The sequence below is a fragment of the Lissotriton vulgaris genome, chromosome 9 (assembly GCF_964263255.1).
Source record: "Lissotriton vulgaris chromosome 9, aLisVul1.2, whole genome shotgun sequence".
Taxonomy (NCBI): Eukaryota; Metazoa; Chordata; class Amphibia; order Caudata; family Salamandridae; genus Lissotriton; species Lissotriton vulgaris.
The window spans coordinates 207,112,724-207,132,819 of NC_141697.1; positions in this window are offsets into that span (position 1 = coordinate 207,112,724).

Consider the following 20,096-nt stretch of genomic DNA (forward strand, 5'->3'; position numbering starts at 1 on the left):
TACTGGCCCTAAATGCGCAATCACTATGATACTCATTTTAGGTCTTGCCAGATAGGCTAGGCAGGTGGCAAGAGTGGAATTAAGGGTAAGGCTCCTCTCCAACCTTTCCCTCTGGTCAGCATCCCCTTTGAGAGGGTGGGTATTGTCATTATGGGGCCGCTGGATAACAAGACAGCCATGGGCAACAGATTCACCCTGGTTTTGGTGGACCATGCCACCCAGTACCAAGAAGCCATCCATCTCTGGACTGTGATGGCCCTCATGGTGGGTCGTGCATTGATGGGGATTTTCTCTTGAGTGGGGTTCCCCAGAGAGGTGGTGTCCGACCGTGATACCAACTGTGAGAAGTTGGTCTGGTATATAATGCTCACTAGTTCTAGTGATCACTCTGTACCATGCCAAGCAACCCTTATGATGATCGGTTGTAAGTCAACCTTATAGACCAGTTATCCTAGTGGTAACGTGGACAAAGCAGTCTTAGGCTAAACTCTGAAAGGCATGTGAAGCCAGCTGTATTACCATACACAACCCCCTTGAATACCAGATGAAAGGACACCACACAGATATATATTGAATATATATATATATATATATTTATTAACTACAAATATCCCCTGAACTCTTTTTGAGCACAGAAGCACAAGCGTTAAAACAAAACAGTTTAAAATACACAAAAGTTGCACAATATGGATGAGCCCTAGGGGCCACCTAGACCATATACTAAGAAAGTGGTATAAGAGATACCAATCGAAAAGGAAACAGGCCTAGGGCCTTGGGAATTGCGGGAGCTGATCGGGACTAGCAGTGACTAAGTCGGGAAAGGCCCGCGGGACTCGGGTGCAGTGTTTAAAGTGCACGCACTCACCAATACAAAGTCTATGGTGCGTAAAAGTTAGAAAGTTAGTTAGTTCGGAACCTTCCGAGTGACCTAGAAAGCTGAAACTTGAGACACAGGCCCAAGAGGTTTGTACCAGTGTAGGAACACCAGCGTTGCTGATTTACCTCACCCACAGGAAGCGGGTGCATAGGGTTGAAGTAGTGTCGGGTTTCGTCACGCTGGTCGATGGTGCTTGGAGCTGAAGATGCTGCAGGCGGCTCGATGTGAAGAGTTCCGGTGGATCCAAGGGTGGATCTTAAGATGTGAAGACCTGAAAGCAGAGGGGACAATGTTCAAAGTCACTAGCCAGTGACTACCGTGGAACCAGATTGGAACCAGGCGATGTCAGGTGCAAACAGGCGTTGAAGTGTAGCTTCTCTCTGCAGCCACGTGGACACCGGGGTTGAGGATGTCCAGAAGTCGGTCACCAGCTGTCCCACGCAGGCTTCTCGCTGTTGGCGGTATCGGCAACTTGATTGAAGCAAACAGGCCTTGGCTAATGCAAGTCAGGCAGGGGTCAAAAAAGGCTTGTTACTCGGACCAGCAAGGTCAGAGCAGGTGCTCCTTTTTACAGGAGCTAGGGCAAGTCTAGAGCATTCAGACCCACAGTGTAGTTCTTCGGTTTCGTCGCCAAGATGGCCGCTGACCACTTGGCTAGTGGCCAGGATGGCGCATCAAGTTGCACAATGCAAAATGGCCCCACGCAGATCGTGGAGATGCTGGGGGGCTGATCTTCGGTGCAAGGGCTGCCCAGTAGTTAGGGTTCTCAGTCCCCGAAGCACAATGTCAATTTTTTTTTTTATTGTATAACATTATTAAAAATCATTACAAAATGCATTTTGATCATCATAAAACATAAAACACTTATATAATGTTAACTATTAGAGACTGTTAGCCATATGAAAAATAAATATCATGTATTTCAATTTGATACTATGATTCCCTGTTCAGCTTGCTGTAAGAGGGATTGGGCTTTCATCATGTATTTAACTCCCCTGGAGGCCAACATAGGAGATGATCCATCTAGCCATCGAATTACAGCTTGCCTACATGTTCGAATGTTCAATTTATTAAAAATGTTCTTTAAAAGCCGTCTCCTCAAATCCTTAAGCACCGGGCAAACACATAGTAAGTGAATTAATGTTTCATTCTGATATCCACATAGACGACAATAAGGGTCAGTGTGACAATTTTTCCAGGATGGTAACAAATCCTTTGAAAACTGTAAGCCTAGTCGATGTTTTATATATCTTTGTTTTAGGGAACTATTGAAGTGGCTTTCCAGATAGGTCTGTGGCTTTATCCCGCAATATGAGTTTATCACAGTCCACCCGTGTCGTCTTTTTGCGGTACTTGTTTTGTCTTCCAGATAAGATTCCCATTTGACCGCTTTGTTCACTATTTTGTCAAAAGTATATCTATCTGGCCTCGTGTCCCAAATTTCTTCAATTCCTATACAGTTCAGGGATTGGGTCAGGAAACCTCCCCAACTGTTCGGCACGTGCAGTTTCTGCTGGGTATCGATTTCTTTCCAGCACAGGTTGTCCAATGAGCCGTCTTCTGACATTCCTGTTTTGTGACAGAGTTTTACAAAGGTTCCCATACTGCAAAACTTCTGATTCAGAAGACCGAATTCTAGACGAACCTGCGCCGGTGCTGACGATTTTGGGAGGTTTAGGACTGCCTTGTATACCTTTGTTTGTAAGCTGTTTAACAGCCCTGCTTCTTTGCCACACCAGGTGGCCAATGCGTATGATAAAGTGGGTAGGGTTTGTGCTTTTAGCACTTTCAGCAGATGTATATAATTTGGACAACTTAGTTTTTTTTGTAGTTGCCGATATGCGTAGATCAGGGACTGTGCTTTAGCTTTTAGATCGATTTTGTGTTCTTTGTTAGTTTGTCCTCGCCCCAACTTCAGACCTAGGTACTTGTAGGATGTTTCCTCCTTTATTGGGGTACTATTTGCGTACCATTTGAATGTTGGCTTTTTTGGATCCACAATGCGGACCACTTTGGTTTTGTCTTTATTCAGTTCCAAACATTCGTGTTCCAAATAGGTTACCAAGTTGTTAATCGACCTTTGCAAGCCTATTGGCGTTTGACTCAGAACGACAATGTCATCTGCATACTGCAGGAAAGGGATAGGAATGTTTGACAAATAGGGTGGATGGCATTCCCCGACCTCCATGTGACTGACGATGTCTCCCATGTAGAGGTTGAATAAACTTGGGGCCAGTACACAGCCTTGTTTTAAGCCTTCTTGTGTTCTAATTTCAGCCGTTACGCTGCTACCGTCTCCCAATTTTACTCTGGCCCAGGTGTTACTATACAAGGCTATAATAGCCTCCAGTAGCTTCTTCGGGATACCCCATGATCTTAATTTTTCCCATAAGCGGGTTCTGTTCACTCTGTCAAAGGCTGCTCGCAGGTCTATGAAACAAGCGTACAGTCTCGTCTTCCTTTTTTCAGCTTTTTCCTTTAAGAGAGCCAGGGATATCAAGTTTGTTAGTGTGCCAGTCCTTTTCCGGAAGCCAGTTTGAAACATGGGTATTATATTCGTGTCTTCCATCCAGTCTTGGAGAAGTGATAGTAAACATGACCCATATAATTTTGCCTCAAAATCCATCAGCGAAATCAGCCTATAGTTTCCTGGCTCATTATGGTCACCTTGTTTAAAAATTGGGTGGATTATACTCCCGTTCCAGGATCTTGGCAGTTTATTCTGGTTGTAAATTGAATTAAAGAATGGTGTCAAGTATTCTGCCCAGAATTCAGGTGAATGTTTGAAGATAGAGTTTGGAAGCCCGTTAGGACCCGCTGCACCCTCTTTTTTCAGGCGGTTTATTTTAGCTTTCAGCTGATCTGTTGTTACTAGGGTATCAGGCACGATGTTTACTAATTTTTCTGATTTACCAACAAGTATATTTTCAAGTTTCCCTTTGTTCCCAATTCCACAACCCAAAGTTAGCTTCAGACTTACTTCTGGTGGATTATGTCCTGTTCCTAAGATAGTTTCCGCATATTCGGAATTTCTAATGCAGGATTTGCACTCTGATTTACAGGGCCATTTTTGACCATCCATCCTGTCGAAAAACATGTTTTTTACATGCTGAGTCCACTTGCTTTCTCCTATGCCAGCCTCCTGTGTTAGGGTATTCCCCTTTGTCAGTTTATTAATAATACCCCAAAATGTTCTGGCATTATTGTGTTTCCCGGCAATTAGTAATTTTGTCCACATTTCCTCTTGGTACGATGTTTTTGCGCTACTCAGCATGAACTTATATTTTTTCCGCATGACTTTCAATTTTGACTTATCTGGTTTTATTCCACTTTTTATCAATAATACCTGCTTGCGGACTTCTGGTGCGATTTTTCTTTTTTCCTCTCTCAAGGTGATGTTATACCAAGGCTGTTTCCCATTATTGAGTCTTCTCGAATTCTGATTTTTATTTGGGGGATTTCTTTTTACTGCTTCACATAGATGTTCCCATGTTTTTACCAGGTTTTCTTTTTCTTCCGATGTTAGTCTGAGCAGTTCATTTTTTAATTTATCCATTGTTGGTTTTATATCCTTACCTCCCCATTTCAGTTTACGTAGATTGAATTTTTCAGTATACTCGATGACGGTGTTTTGTTTTTCCGTCTTACTGACCAACATATTTATTTTGGTAATTAGAGGAAGATGATCGCTTTCCACACGTTGCTCCACCGAAAATGAGCTCACCATCGATATCAAGCTGTTGCTCATTATTGTGAAGTCTATTGTTGACTTTCGATTACCGCTTACAAAAGTTATAGGTATGCCACTGTCCACACTATCTTTCTTGTTCAGGATAGAAAGGCCCAGTTTTCCCAGAGCTTGAGTTATTTTGTCATCTTTTGTTAGATTGCTATTAAAGTCCCCTGAGATAATCATGGAGTACGACTCATGAGTACTTTGCAAAGCCCTGATCAAGGTTAGTAGTGTTATCAGTTTTTCATTTTTCTCTTTCTTTTCCGGGTGTACATAAACGTTAAGTACTAAAAGATTGCCAATACCTGAACCAGAGTCCAACTTCTCCGTAAGTTTTATTGCTTGTATCCAGTTTACCACAGTGTCCAATTCTTCCGCTTGCCATCTGTATTGTTGGGCGATATACGTTGATAAGCCTCCTCTAGGATGTCCAAATTTAGAAAGTTTTTCGGCGAGGACGTGAAACTCGACATAACCCGGGATAGAAGCTTGGTGCAGGTTCCAGGTTTCTTGTAGCAATATTAAGTCGTGTTGATCCAAGAAGTTTGCCGTTTCGTGGTCGTGCCCCATACTATTAAAACCATGAACATTCCAGGAACAGAGGCTGATCATGTGGGGGTTTGCCGCAGTGAATTCCTTTTGGTTACCGACTGTTATCCGTGGATGTAGTATTGAATCTTCTTTTAAATCACTGGACATATTAGGAACATTTATTGCTCAATACCGATGCCACCCACGACCAATCAGTAATCTGTTCCTGAGCACCTCCTTGCACCATTGCATTTTCGTGTCTCCTTATATTTTGTAATATTTTTTGTGGAGTTACTGAACGAGCTCCCTTTAAGCATGTTTTTTGGGAGTTCCCCTCTTCTAATTTCCTTTTACCCAGGTCTATGTTTTTTAGAAGTGGAAATGGATATTTTTTCCGTTCGTCCCGCCTCAGTGCTATGCCCCAGGCTTCAAATGACTTACTCATTGCAAATATGATGTCAACTATGTCCTTGGATGACCAGGTGGTTAAGGATTCTTCTACCTCTAAAATATTTTTTGTGTGCTTAAATTCTACGGACAGAAGATCTTGGGATGCTATATCGTCCAGTTCTGGGATTTCTCTTAGAAGCCGCATTATATTACCTCTATTCAAGAAGTCTTGGCGCCCTGTTGTCTGGTATTCAGGTATGAATACCAGATTATTGTTTGTTTCTACTTGTGTTTCTGAGCTCAATTTTACATATTTTTCTTCTTCTGGTTTTGTATTTTGTGTTGTTTCACCTTTTACTTTTATTCTTCTCCCTTGACTCAGAGTTGTTATTGTTATTTCTTCATATGAATTGTCTGGTTTTTTTTTTATGTGGGTAATGAGTTCATTAATCCTGTCCGTGTTTTTGTCAATATTCGTATTTTGGAGTATATGGGTACACGTTATTTGTTTATTTGCTCCAAGGATACTGCAGATTCGTCCCTCTTCATTTGAGTTAATTTTTATTGGTGTTCTTATGTTTTCCTTTTCATCTGCTCTTTTTATGGATTGCTTTTGGTTGGTTTTGTCTATTATATTTTGTTTAGTATCCACTTTAGTTGGGTCATTTTGGGACCTTATGTCTTGATTTGCTGGTTTGACCTGGGGTGTTTGTATTTCGTCTGTCTGGTGAATCGTTACAATCTGATTTATACAGGCCTCTTGGTTTAAGACCCTTCCATCAATCTCATCTTGAGTCTTATCTTTATCCTGAGATCGTGGGATTTTTCTTTGTTTCTTTTTCTGGCTAATCAATTGTATAATCCCTTGTGTGTGTTTTGGTTTTGTGGAGGTTGAGAGGATTGGTGATTCTGTAATCCGGCTATTCCCACTCGCTACACTTGACTGGGTTGATTGATCTGGGGACATGCCTATATGCTTTGGAATTGTTACTTCAGAAGCTGGTTTCTCTTTCTTTGTGGTGGTATGGTGAAAGATGGGGTACGTATGAATGACTGTTGGAGGTTGGAATTTAAGTTGTACCCTCCCTTTCCTAGCGCGCTTTCTTTGTCTTTTTGTTAACTTGACTTTAGTATGGATTGTTGCGCGTTTTTCGTCCTCTGTTTGACCTGCTTCATTATCAGATTTTTCTTTACTTAACTTGCTTGTCTCTTCCTCTACGTAGTTGTTTTGGGTAGTGTCTCTTGCTATGTGATGGCTCCCAATTTCAACGTCAGGTTTTATTGCCCCGGAATTGCTTGTAGTTTCGATGTTGTGTTTTGTATTCACTGATGATTGAACCGCCCTTAGAATGTCATTTAATATTACTGGTAAGTTTGACATATTATCCACTAGTTTGCCACATACACAGCTTGGCTGGATTGTCTCTTTGTGGAATCCCCTATCAGCCCTCCCTAAAAGCAGGGTTGCCATGTAGTCCAGCCTGGTATTTATACCTGAAATATGACCTGTAATTAGATTTATTAAGTCGATCTGAACGTCCATTTTATCTGACTGGAAGTTCAGTGCTTTAATTGCCTGGTCTAAGGTATTTAATAATGTTTTACTCCATGGGGTCTTATCTTCTTCTTTGGACGGTGTTTCCTGTACATCTGATTCTTCATCTGCCCTACTCATAGATGATATCATAATAGGAGATTCCTGGTTTAAATTGGTTTTAGACCATCCTTTAGTTGTATTTTGGCCTTTGTCCCCTTCGTGGGGGTTGACACTTGAATGCAATGGTGTAGATTCCAGCCTTCCATTACCACCTGGTCCGTTTTTTTGGTGTTTTTGAGATCTATAATTATCGTGCGGACCTTGGATGATCTTTTGGGATGCTTCTAACTGGGATTGGGTGTTTTTTTCTGTTCCTGTTTGTATGTCCAAGATTATGTCGTCAGGTAAGGAGAAGGAGGTTGGCCAAGAGTCATCCTGTGCGGCATTTTGCCCGGCCGCCAAATTATTCCCCATTGTTGCTTCTTTCACCTTATCCTTTGTCTTTATTTCCTTATTTGATTCATGAGTTTGAGAGACATTCTTATTTATTTGGGCTATTACCACAATGGACTTGCCAGTGTTACTATTTTGCTTGGCAAAAGTCCGGGAGATTTGTTGCTGGTCTATTGGGTTGCTTGTTGGACTACTCTCACTATGAAAGCCCTGTGAATCTTTTTTCTTCTCCTTCATGCTATTTGTTTGTAACTGCACATTCTCTTTTACACTTGGCACTGGTGTAATTGGGCTAGGTTGGAGGGCTTCTTCCTTTGTTTGCCCGTAAATTGACGTCATGGGGTCCTTTAGATAAAAAAAATTTTGGATCCCAATATTACTTTGTTTTGAACTTGGGGTTGTAAGCTCAGGTGCCGACACTAGTCTCTCTCTTTGTTGTGCCATCCTCTTCCTTTTTCTACTTGACTTTTGTGTGCCCTTGTTCCTGTCTTCTTCGTCTTTTTTTGACCTTGCACTTATGTTGTGCCGGACTTTTCCAGATCTCATTCTTTCCCGTTTATTTAATAAGGTCCGTTAGAGATCAGTCTGATTTGCGTGTTCTTGTGTATTTTTAGAACTATGGTGAAGTAATTCGGGGTTCCCAAGGCCTACACACTCCAAAGATAACCCACTTACACTCAAGAACTGTTGGCACGGAAGCTGTAAAAGGCAAAGAACAAGTTTATTAAGACCCCATGGGGTGGTGGTACACTCAAACAGCACCCTTCGGTAATGCTAGAGGTATCACACCGAACACCGGTGTGACCCCGTTTATATACAGTTTTGGGGCAATAAAAGATAGGCGGCACAAGTTAAGACACATTTAAGGACATATATGGTCATGTTTTGGAATACTGCCAGCTCATTGGAGGGGGCACAACTCCGCTGGTCAGTTTGGTGCACATTCCAGAAGGTTTACGGGTCAGTGGGAACTGCGCATGTGCGACTTGACCAGTACTAAAAATAGCCTGTTGCTGGGCAGATAGGAGTGGTCAGCGGAACGGACAACGGACTAAAGGGCACGTCGGCCACGAGGCCGCTCATGATCTAAGATGGCCGCTACAGCATTAAAAATGGCGTTTTCATATATAGCCAAGTTAAGGAGGACAACGTGTAGGTTCAGCTAATCGCTAATGCGGCCGGGCCAATTACAACAGACGACCCTTTTAGCGGTTAGCTGAATCTACCTCATAGTGAACATAGTCAGGATGTTCGTCCTCGATGTCTATTAACATTATTTGTGTTACCTCCTTTTGAAGCATCATTTTGTCATGGGCAAGAGCTTGTCTTGATGGTATACAAGCTGATAAACACATTGAACATAAGGCTGGACCACATTGAATACATAAACATATGGAAAACATTGCTCCCACAAGTATACAGAGAATTGTCAACAGTTTCCAGCCCCAAGTTGCAATCGTAGACCAGAACCACCCTGAAAGTGTCCAAGTTCCATTGTCCGGGTGTATTTCAGCAGCTATTTTATGAAGCTTGGAAATAGCATCATACACAGATGGAGAATTGTCCGGGACATATACGCAACAGCTGCTTCCGATAATCCTACATGCCCCCCCACGATCAGCCAAAACAACGTCCAATACCATTCGATTTTGGAGGGTGACAATTCTGGAAATCTGTAGTTCCTCGGTAATATTCCCCAGGGCAATGGCAGTGTCATTTGCAACAGCCTCAACAACACGTGTCAGTCGTCTGATCTTCCGACTGTTCAGTGCAGCCCCCACAAAGGAGAATAGTCCCAGATTAAAGTCCACATATTGTTGTAACGCAGTGTCTGTTTGGTCAATGTCCTCCAGGGCAACAGTTCGTTTAACCCTATTCAAAACGAAATCATGGTACAGTGTATAATCGTTGTGGTACATCGGAGGGGCAATGAATACAGGGGGCAACACAAACGATACGTAGCACGTGCCCAACCACCCCACTGGAAGCTGATGGTGTCCCTTCGTTCCACAGATAAAGTATGTATTTCGTGATGCAACAAATGAGATGCCATTCGGGCTATCAAACGTAAGAGAAATGTTACATTCACTTTTCCCCACTGCAATCGTGCCCTTGTTTCTGATACATAAATCGGCTTTTGTGGCAATGACATTTATAACATGAGCACTAGATACATTAACATTCCGCTGATTGCTGTATACACGTGGGGCAGATACATTGTCAGGCCTATACTCTTCCCATTCGAAACGTGTACCCTCAGCCTGGGGAAACCCATCTTTGTCATGGAAACATACTTTATTCAAACGGAAAAGCACCCCCCCTTTAGTTGGCCATCTCAAAGTAAAAAGGAGGGTGTACCAAGCGTTGCATGACCCATTGTGTGAAAACGGGAGTGGAATAAGTGGGGTGCCCCCCCTCTTCTGGTGCCCAGGCAACATTCCACACACCCAACAAATCGAGGTATTGGTCATGTTATGTGTGTGGTGAAGAATCTGAATGAAGCTGTTATTTAAATACGTTTGGCGATGGCGCTCTTCATGAAAGGGCAGTGTGAAATGAAAATGTTCAGACGGTGCCGGGGTAGTCGGCAGCAAATGTTCACGTACAGGCACCACAAGTTCGACTACCCAGGCTATAACAGCTATCACCACGATAGTCAAGACAAAGAGAAAGGCACCCAATATTTTCTTATCACGGGATGCCGTTGATGCCATATTTCAAGAATATTCGTGCAAAATCTCAAATAGCACCAATTGTTCACAAATTGTCCACAAATTGTCTCAGATACACGTACGTGTATACCTAATAAAAAAGAAAAATGCGGTGCTGAACTCCGAGGTAGCCGTTGTTTTCTTCTCCGGGCCAAGACGGGTGTCGCTACTCTGGCAGAACTGATCCCCCCCCTTGGAATTCCCGGTTTCCGTTTCACAAACCTGGAGCGGTAACCAACCAGTCATTTAAAAAGGACACAAAAATCTTCTTATCGTGGACGTAGGTTGTAGCGCTCTCTCCCAATCGCAGTTTGGTCCGGGAAGGCTCCCTCCACTTCGGCCGACGTCACAGCTGGGCTCTTTTCTTTCTCCAAAATCTCCTTGTAATCAGTCAACACAGCAGGAGTCACCAGATCCGGAGAGACACGGCGACAATGTGTCGAATGCACCCACCGCTTCCTGTTTGTCACTCGTACTGCGGTGCGGGTCGCCAGGAGGACCTGCTCGGGGCCCTTCCACCTGGGCTCCAAACTGCTTGCTCTCTCAAACGAGCGAACCATTACATGATCACCAGGACGAAGATCATGGCCTTCTCCAGTAGAGTTGTCAGGGAGCGCTTCTCGAACCTGTTGATGAATAGAGAGCAAATCATTTGTTAATCGTGCCAAATAATCATTCATCATAACACAAGGCACATCATGTATTAATCGCGGCTTGGGCACCCCCCAAATATTCATAGGGCGGCCAAACACCACCTCATAGGGCGTAAGGCCGGTTCGTGAGTGGGGTACTGATCTAAGAGATAGTAGTGCTAGCGGCAACGCATCTGGCCACTTCAATGATGTAGACGCCACAATTTTGGCCAGCTTAAGCTTCAACGTGGCATTGTACCGCTCGACCAAACCTGCTGACTGAGGGTGGAATACAGCGTGAAACTTTTGCTGAATCCCTAACCCCTTTAGTACATATTCCACAATCTTTCCAACAAAATGGGGCCCATTATCGCTCCACAAAAATTTGCAAACTCCAAAGCGAGGAAAGAATTCCTTAAGCAACACCTTAGCTGTTGTCAAAGCTGTATTGTCTTTCGTGGGGTAGGCCTCAACCCATTTGCTAAAAGCACACACCACCACTAGGACATACTTCAGGTTGTTGCAGCGCTCGAGTTGGATGTAGTCCATTTGAAGCACTTCAAATGGTGCCGAAGGTGGAACGAAACCTCCTTTCGGAGTATGGGTCCCCTTTCCAGGATTGTGTTGCAAACACACCAGGCAGGTCTGCACTACTCTCGTTGCAGTATTAGCAATCTCGGGATGTTCCCAAACTCGTGTTAAAAGCCGAGTTATTGCAAGAGCTCCGACATGAGCCAGTCCATGTGTCATCTGGACCATCGCCTGCAAGTAAGCCGCAGGCAATTTCCACTTTTCCATGTCTTTGCTTCTCCAGCAACCCTCGTCATCTAGTACCCCATCTGCTGCCCAAGCCGCAAGTTCAGATTCTGTGGCTGATTTTTGGATATCCCGTATCTCTGCTCTAGCATCACTCCATCGCTCAGCCTGTGATTGTACCACGTACATGGGGGAGCTAGTTCGGGACATAGCCGTTTGCCTTGCTATACTGTCTGCAAAGGCATTTCCTTGACCCACTCTATCCGTTATCTTTTTATGGGCACTGCACTTTACTATCGCTACTTTCTTAGGGCCAAGCAACGCATTTAGGAGATCACGCACTAGCTCTCCGTGCATAATGTGCTCTCCGTGTGATGTCAGAAACCCGCGTTCTCTCCAAAGAAGCCCGAAGTCGTGGGCCACTCCAAAGGCATACCGGCTGTCCGTGTATATGTTCACACATAATCCGGCACTCAATTCGCAGGCTCTTGTTAAAGCTATCAGCTCTGCTGCCTGAGCTGATTTTTGTGGTATCCTAGCTGTTTCTACCACTGTTTTAAGTGTCGTGATCGCATATGCTGCGGAAGTCGTGCCATCTGGCAGCCTTAGGCACGATCCATCAACCCACAGTTCCCCATCCACATCTGGAAGTGGCACATCCTGTAAGTCAACACGACCCTTTGTCTGTTCCTCGGTCAGGAAAACACAGTCGTGATGTTTTTCTTCCTGACCCTCCTCAGCCGGATAGGGCAATAAAGTGGCAGGGTTCAAAGTAGCGCATCTTTTCAATGTAATATGTGGCGCCAAGAGTGTCAGCTCGTATCCTGTTAGCCGTGCACTCGTGAGATATTGAGTCTTTGTTTGGTTTAACAGGGCATCTACTGCGTGAGGAACTAACACCAATAATTTGTGTGATAACACTATTCCCTCACTCTGCCGTATGGCTACTGCAGTTGCTGCTACCGCTCGAAAACACCCTGGCAACCCTCGTGCTACAGGATCCAAAATTGCAGAGAAGTATGCACATGGTCTCTGCTTATCCCCGTGTAATTGCACTAACACTGACAACGCGCACCCATCATTCTCATGCACGTACAATGTGAAAAGTTTCGTATAGTCTGGTGTACCTAACACGGGTGCGGAACAAAGGGCCTGCCTCAACTGCTCAAAAGCTTTCTGACATTCATCTGTCCACTCAAGAGGCATTGGTGTGGCTTTGGACAGTAATGCTAGCAAAGGTTTTATGATATGCGAAAAACCCATGATCCATTGCCTACAAAAAGACGTCAACCCTATAAAGGCACGTACATCTCTCTGCGTGCGGGGGACTGGTGTGTCTAAAATTGCTTGAATTCGATCAGATGTTAATGCACGCCCCTCCTTAGACAACAGATGACCGAGGTACGTCACCTGGGGTCTACAGTATTGGAGCTTCTTCTTCGAAACCTTGTGATTGTTTTGCGCCAAAAAGGAAAGCAACGCAAGTGTACTCTGTTCACATTGTGCATGGGAGTCAGCGGCAAGCAGAAGGTCATCCACGTACTGGATGAGCGCTACGCCGGACTGCAATTTAAACAAATCTAGCTGCCTTTTCAAAGCCTGGCTATAGATGCTAGGACTTTCAGTATATCCTTGGGGAACACGACAAAATCTATACGATTTATTATTGAGCGTAAAACCAAACAGATATCTGCTATCAGGATGAACAGGGATGGAAAAGAACGCATTCTTTAAGTCAATAACACTAAAGGTGGTGGCTGTCGGTGGAACTAAGGTAAGCAAGGTTGTAATATCAGACACCACCGGGTATTGGGGAATGACAATTTTGTTAATCTCTCGCAAATCGATAATAAATCGATAGATCTTGCCATCAGTGTCTCTCTTAAGAATCGGTAGAATAGGGCTGTTACAAACATTATAATGGACCTCCTCCACCACCCCTGCAGAAATCAAATCCTGAACAATATGTGTCAATGCAATTTCACCTTCTTTCGAAATCTTATACTGTGGTACTCGTGGTAGAGGGGCCCCCTCCTTAACAGTAATATGTATCAGGGTCAGGGCAATCATCAGGATCAGGGTAATTGTCATTCAGAATAACCCGCACTCCCTCTGGAGCGCACCGTATTGTCGCTCGAAAATATTTAAGTAAATCAATGCCCAGGATATTGTCTGGGGTATGGGTGATAACAAAAATTGGCCAAAACTGAAATATTTGTCAATGCATAGTGCAAGGGGCTTGGACAATGGGCTGGGGGAGGGTGTGCCATCAAACCCTACACACGTAATCATTTCGCCAGACAGGGGAGCCCTCGGAACCAAGTTTTTCGACAGAGCGCTACGAGTAGCTCCTGTGTCGACTAGAAATTGATCAGTAGAACCCAAAATACCCGCTGTTACATATGGACCTTGCTGATCTACCGGCACTTCAACTGATTCCTTACCCCATCCTACGCAATCCTATGCATACACATAATCCTGGTGTTCCACATTCTCTCCTTCCAAAATCTGATATTGATTCCGTCTATCAAACGTAGTTCGTTCGTCCTGGCCACGGCCCCTCTCCTCAACCTGTCTACGATCACCTCCGCCACCTCTCGCTCCAGTATAACCTCCTCTCGACCTTCCACTTCCTCGACCACGCTGACTACGCTGTTCACGAAGTACCGGACAATCTTCGGCCCAATGCCCAAACTCCTTACAATAAGCGCACTGATCCTCCGCAATATCCGTACGACCATACGATGCGTTTCCTCCACCTCGTCTACCTCCATCATTCCCTCTACCCTGTGTTCCCCGAACTTGCGCCAACATCACCTTCGTTTTCAATTCCTTCGCCTTTTTCTCTACACTTTCTTTAGCCTCCACTTCCTGCCGCTCATAATACTGAGCCATAGTTAACAAGGACGCAGGGGTCGCCGTGGCCCAGGAACTTTCACTCAACTTCAATCGCTTTGCAATCTCTGGTAGGAGATTAGCTACATACTTATCTACAAACAAATGCCGACCCGTATCATCTGTTAAAGATTGACCACTGTAATCATGGAAAGCTTCCTCGAAACGTGTAAAGAAATCTGAAACCGTTTCATCGGGTTTCTGCTTACACAATGTTAGCATGGTCCAGTCAATCTTTTTGGAGGGAACAAGCGTTTTTAATTTATTCAAGATAGCTGCCGGCAGATCTAGAATTAACTGGCAAGGCTTACAGGCTGGTTCTCTGTCTAAATCTGCAGCATTTATTTCCTTCCATGTCCCCCCCAATATCGTTTCGTCATTATTTTTACGAATCTGCCTCCACATATCAGGTGGTAATATTAGCCCAAAAAACAAATCTATGTCTACGAGAGTCATCACACAAGACGATATAGCCCCCTCCACCCCCTCATAAAATGCCGCCGGATTCTTCCGCAGGTCAGGTAAGGAATTTTTCAATGCCATAACATCCGCTCTATTCCACGGCGTATATACCCAATTATACAAAAAATACCCTTTCGCATCCTTCGACAATTTATCATCATCCGTACCTTCCCCTTTTGGCGGAACATACAAAGGTGCGGCTTCACGCATAGGCATAACATGCAACGCAGAATTCTTATCTGAACCACGGAGAGAACACTCTTTGGCCTGCCCATTAGTCTCCAATTCGGGCTCCTTTTGCCTCTTTTTCCGCTCCTCCCGCAATCGGGTTGTCTCATCCCGCAGCTTGATCAATTGTGCAAACAGGTCATCAACATCTGAAAGATCAAAATCACCTTTGGTCAAATTTTCACGATACACTGACAATGCTTTTGGCTCAAACGTATCAGAAAGGTCACGATATGCGCCTACAACTTCATCCGCCAGACTAGACAAAAAGTACATCAATTCAAGATCCGACCACCCTTTCTTTTCTGTTAACAATTGCTCCTGAGTAATACTACGCTTATTCACTTTACGAGCCCAACTGCGTAGGTGAGCGGACCTCTCCGCAGTGAACCTGAGAGCGGATATACCCTTCTTGTCCGACTTATCCCGTCCGTCGTCCCCTGAATCCTCATCCGGAGCCGTCGGCGAAACATACGGAGGCGGTGACCGTTCTAACAAAGAAAAATCATCTATGTCATTATTAAGGACAGGATAGAGTGGTCGACGAATAGGAAATTGACCAGTCGTTTGCAATTTACGTTCCCGTTCCTCCCTTTCTTTCTTCTCCTGAGCCTCCTTTTCCTCAAGCTGTAAAGCCTTATCCCGAGCAGCCTTACGCTGCTCTTTGTCCGCCAAGGCAACTTCACGCTTCATTCGCTCACGCGCCGCTTTCTCCCACATTCGCACACAATCAAACATATTTTGTCTAGACCTACGTTGAAACAAACATTGCTCTACAAATTGTATTTTAATTAAATCAAACGACCCGTGTAGAGGCCATTGCAATTCAGGATCGGACTTGGTGTACTTATGCCATAATTTACTGTACATAATAGGGGGAAGGCCAAATTTTATGTACATGTCCCTATTTGGTGTTCCCTCTGGGGGAGCCGGCTGTGATTCCGCTAACCTAATTGAGGTACCTTCTCCAAGACAGCACATTCCTCGGAGTGTGCTGAAAACAGGCATGTTCGAAAAGTATCACGAAAGCGTGACACCGGACAAAATGGCACTTACAGTTCTTCACACAATTGTGCCGCTCAAAGGAAAAAAAACAAAGTTAGAGAAACATCTCTACATGCCTGCCTATGTGAAGTGCACTCCACATATAAGTTCAAAGATAACAAATTCACAATGTTAGCTAACTCAAATCAAAAATCATAGGACTTCGGCAAGCGTCCGAGGACTACCTTACCGATCACAAAGCACAGATTTTCAGTAAGCGTCCGAAGACTACCTTACCGAACACAAATCATAGGACCTCAGTAAGCGTCCGAAGACTACCTTACCGATCACGAAGCTTACCCAAATTCCCAAATGTCCAGATTCCAACTGCCAAGGTCTTGTAAGCCAAATCAGCCAAACGGCACTTTCTCAGCGATGCAGACACTTCGGAACTCAGTCGGAGACCGGCGCCACCTGGAAGGTCAGATCGAAGGAAAGGAAAAACACCGTGGCAGCCAAGACTCGGGTCACTCGTGGCAGCGCGCGCCCATGGCGGGTTTCCAAGCCTTCGTCACGACCTCTCCTTCGGGCATCCGAGTCGCCGATGAGTCCCTTCGTGGTCGCCAATTGAAGTAATTCGGGGTTCCCAAGGCCTACACACTCCAAAGATAACCCACTTACACTCAAGAACTGTTGGCACGGAAGCTGTAAAAGGCAAAGAACAAGTTTATTAAGACCCCATGGGGTGGTGGTACACTCAAACAGCACCCTTCGGTAATGCTAGAGGTATCACACCGAACACCGGTGTGACCCCGTTTATATACAGTTTTGGGGCAATAAAAGATAGGCGGCACAAGTTAAGACACATTTAAGGACATATATGGTCATGTTTTGGAATACTGCCAGCTCATTGGAGGGGGCACAACTCCGCTGGTCAGTTTGGTGCACATTCCAGAAGGTTTACGGGTCAGTGGGAACTGCGCATGTGCGACTTGACCAGTACTAAAAATAGCCTGTTGCTGGGCAGATAGGAGTGGTCAGCGGAACGGACAACGGACTAAAGGGCACGTCGGCCACGAGGCCGCTCATGATCTAAGATGGCCGCTACAGCATTAAAAATGGCGTTTTCATATATAGCCAAGTTAAGGAGGACAACGTGTAGGTTCAGCTAATCGCTAATGCGGCCGGGCCAATTACAACAATGGCTTCAAGATTTTTTATTTTTTTTTATTTTTTTCCCTTCTTGGCTTCCTTCTGATTTGTGATTGTGGCTCGTCGTAGGTTTATATATATATATACCAGGCCTTCCCAAGCTTTCCACAGCACTAGTCAGGCCGAGGTCCCGGTATCTGTACCCGTTGTTCCACCTCTACCACTTCTGCTCCAATTTCCCACTCCCCCTCTACCCCTCCCAAGCCTGTCTGTCCCTCTGAATAGGAATAGCTGCCGTCAGGGAGGATAGCAAGGTATGGTTTGCGGAGTGTAGTATATGAGGCGGGGTGTCTACTGGTTTTTTGCAATTACTCCAAGTCAAAAATAGAATATCCTCAGAAGGAGCAATACTTCCTTTCCAGGATTATGACAGTAGCTGGCTTCATTCAGAATCCAATTAAGGGCGGGGTTTTAGCCTGTGACTGCGGAATTTTGGAAGTCAACTTTACCAGGTATATGGTAAAACCTGATGGAGCCCTTGTGTCAGCTATTTAACATGCAGTTAATCTGGTGTTAATCTGCTGTTAGTCTGCCAGTAGTCTGCCGCAGGTGTTAAGTAGTTCGTCAGGAGGGCGTTTCCATTTATTGCATGTTTGTCCAAAAGGGCGATTTAATAATCTTTATAAGAATGCGTAAAATGTGTGTAGTAAAATATTTGAATAAAATGCTTGTTATACGCGTTTATATGTATTTAAAATGCATTTAAGATGCTGCCAATAATACAGTCAATGATACAGCCAGTGCGAAGATCTCCCACCCGTGAGGGCCTGCTGCAGCGGCAGCTGTAGCTGTAATCAGTAACCTGGTCTGTCAAGGTTTTCGTTTTTACTCTGTTTCTCCTTCACTGTTTTTAGTTCTCTGCTGCGCTCTACTGGTCACTGGCAGCAACACTCAGTTCAGTTCAAAAGATCGGTATCCAGTATCCAGTATTCAGTATTCAATGTTCAATTCCGTATGCCATAAATAAATTCAATGGAGCGGCCGGCATTCCCAGTGCCGAGTATAATATGGGGTGAGGATTGACTCGTACCCCCAGTCAGTTTGCAGATATATTGTAAAGCACCACAGTCTGTAGTAGCAGCCCGCCGTCCACTCCGACACTCCCTCGCCCTCCTACCTCGTTCACTTGCAGGCGTGGGGTTTTGTCCGATATTGGCAAACACAAGAGGCAGGGGGCAGAGCGAAACGCTGGCGCAATGAGCCTCACCTTGTCTCGCTGCCTCACCGCTGCCTCCGTATCCGCCTGCTGTCTGGTGCCCCCGCGGCCCCCAGGCTTAACGCCTCTTACTGCCAGTTACTGCCAGTAGCTCGCACCAGGGGAGGCTGTTCTTTACCACGACTGCTGAGATGTGGATGGCGGTGATGGTGAAGGTGGCGGTGGCGTTGGCGATGGCATCTTGCTCGCAATCTCAGCTGCTACTGCTTCGCTCCGTTCTGCTCCGTTCTGCTGTGCACGCTAGCGCCCTCCACTGACAACAATAGGAACTTTCATCCTCACACATGCTCACACATCTGAACAAGCACAATGTCGAGGGTGCCTCGGATGCTGCGCAGTCAGCTCTTCGGGTGTCTTCCAAGATGTCCGGTCCCACGTCTCTCGGTGCCTCCACAGGTCCCTTCTTTGCAGGGACTGTGGATCGAGCTGTGAGAAGTCTAGGAGTCTGGGTCTTGTCGAGCTCTGGGCTCGGGCTCCGGCGGGAGGTGGCAGCAAAGCAGATGTCGATTCGCTGGTTAATGCCTGTGTTCACAGGGTGGCCACTCCAAGGCCACAAGGGAGATGCTCTTCAGTCTTCTGTGCAGCAGAATGTCGAAGTCCAGTTGTCTTCCTAATTTCAAGTTGATTCAGGATGATCTGAGGTGCTCTGGCACTGCTCCCACTCGTATTCCCAATCTGAGGGGTGGATCACCTGCTAGGTCCCTCCTCTGGGTGGGACCAGGAAGGGGGGCGGTTACACCCTCTTTCCTTTGTCCAGCTCCTCGCCAGGCCTGGGTCTGGAAAGTCCCAGGACCGGTTTGGACTGGCTTATGCACGGGGACACCTTGTGTGCCCCGGGCATGTCTCAATCTATTCAGCCCTGTCCTACCCAATACACAAAATCCTGTCTGGGGTGGTGCTCGCACCTCCCAAAGCAGGAAACCCTTTGTCCAAGCCTCCCTCGCTGGAAGGACTCCCAGCAGCAGGAGGTCAGACTTGTGTCTGTGGTGGCAGCATCCATTTTGTGATGCTGAGGCTCTGGTTAACTTTAACCGGGGTTAAGGCTACACACATGTCGTGTCCCTCTAGAAGGGTGGAATGCTATCCCCGTCGACAGAACTGTCGAGGGGATAGTATTCCAAATCGTATGGCACCTTACTCGACATGTTTTGATAAAGCCAAACCAAAGTTAGCATATAACCGCAAGGATTATAATGCACTTAAGAGTATATGGTATGGCAATATCCCGGAACAGATAAGGGAGTGGTTCCCGACAGCTGCAGACAGGCTCAGCTCATGCTAGAGCACCACCTCACATATTTCCAAGCACTCTACCTCCAGGATTGATGAGGCCTTCCGTAGGAGTGGCTGATAGGAACATATGTGTCCATTTTAGGTTAGGTATAGGGATACTACACCTAAGCAAGGGGTGATTACACCGACTTGCCCCAGCTGAGTGATCAGCCAGTTGTGTCAAATATGGAGGCCAGGCCAGGGGTG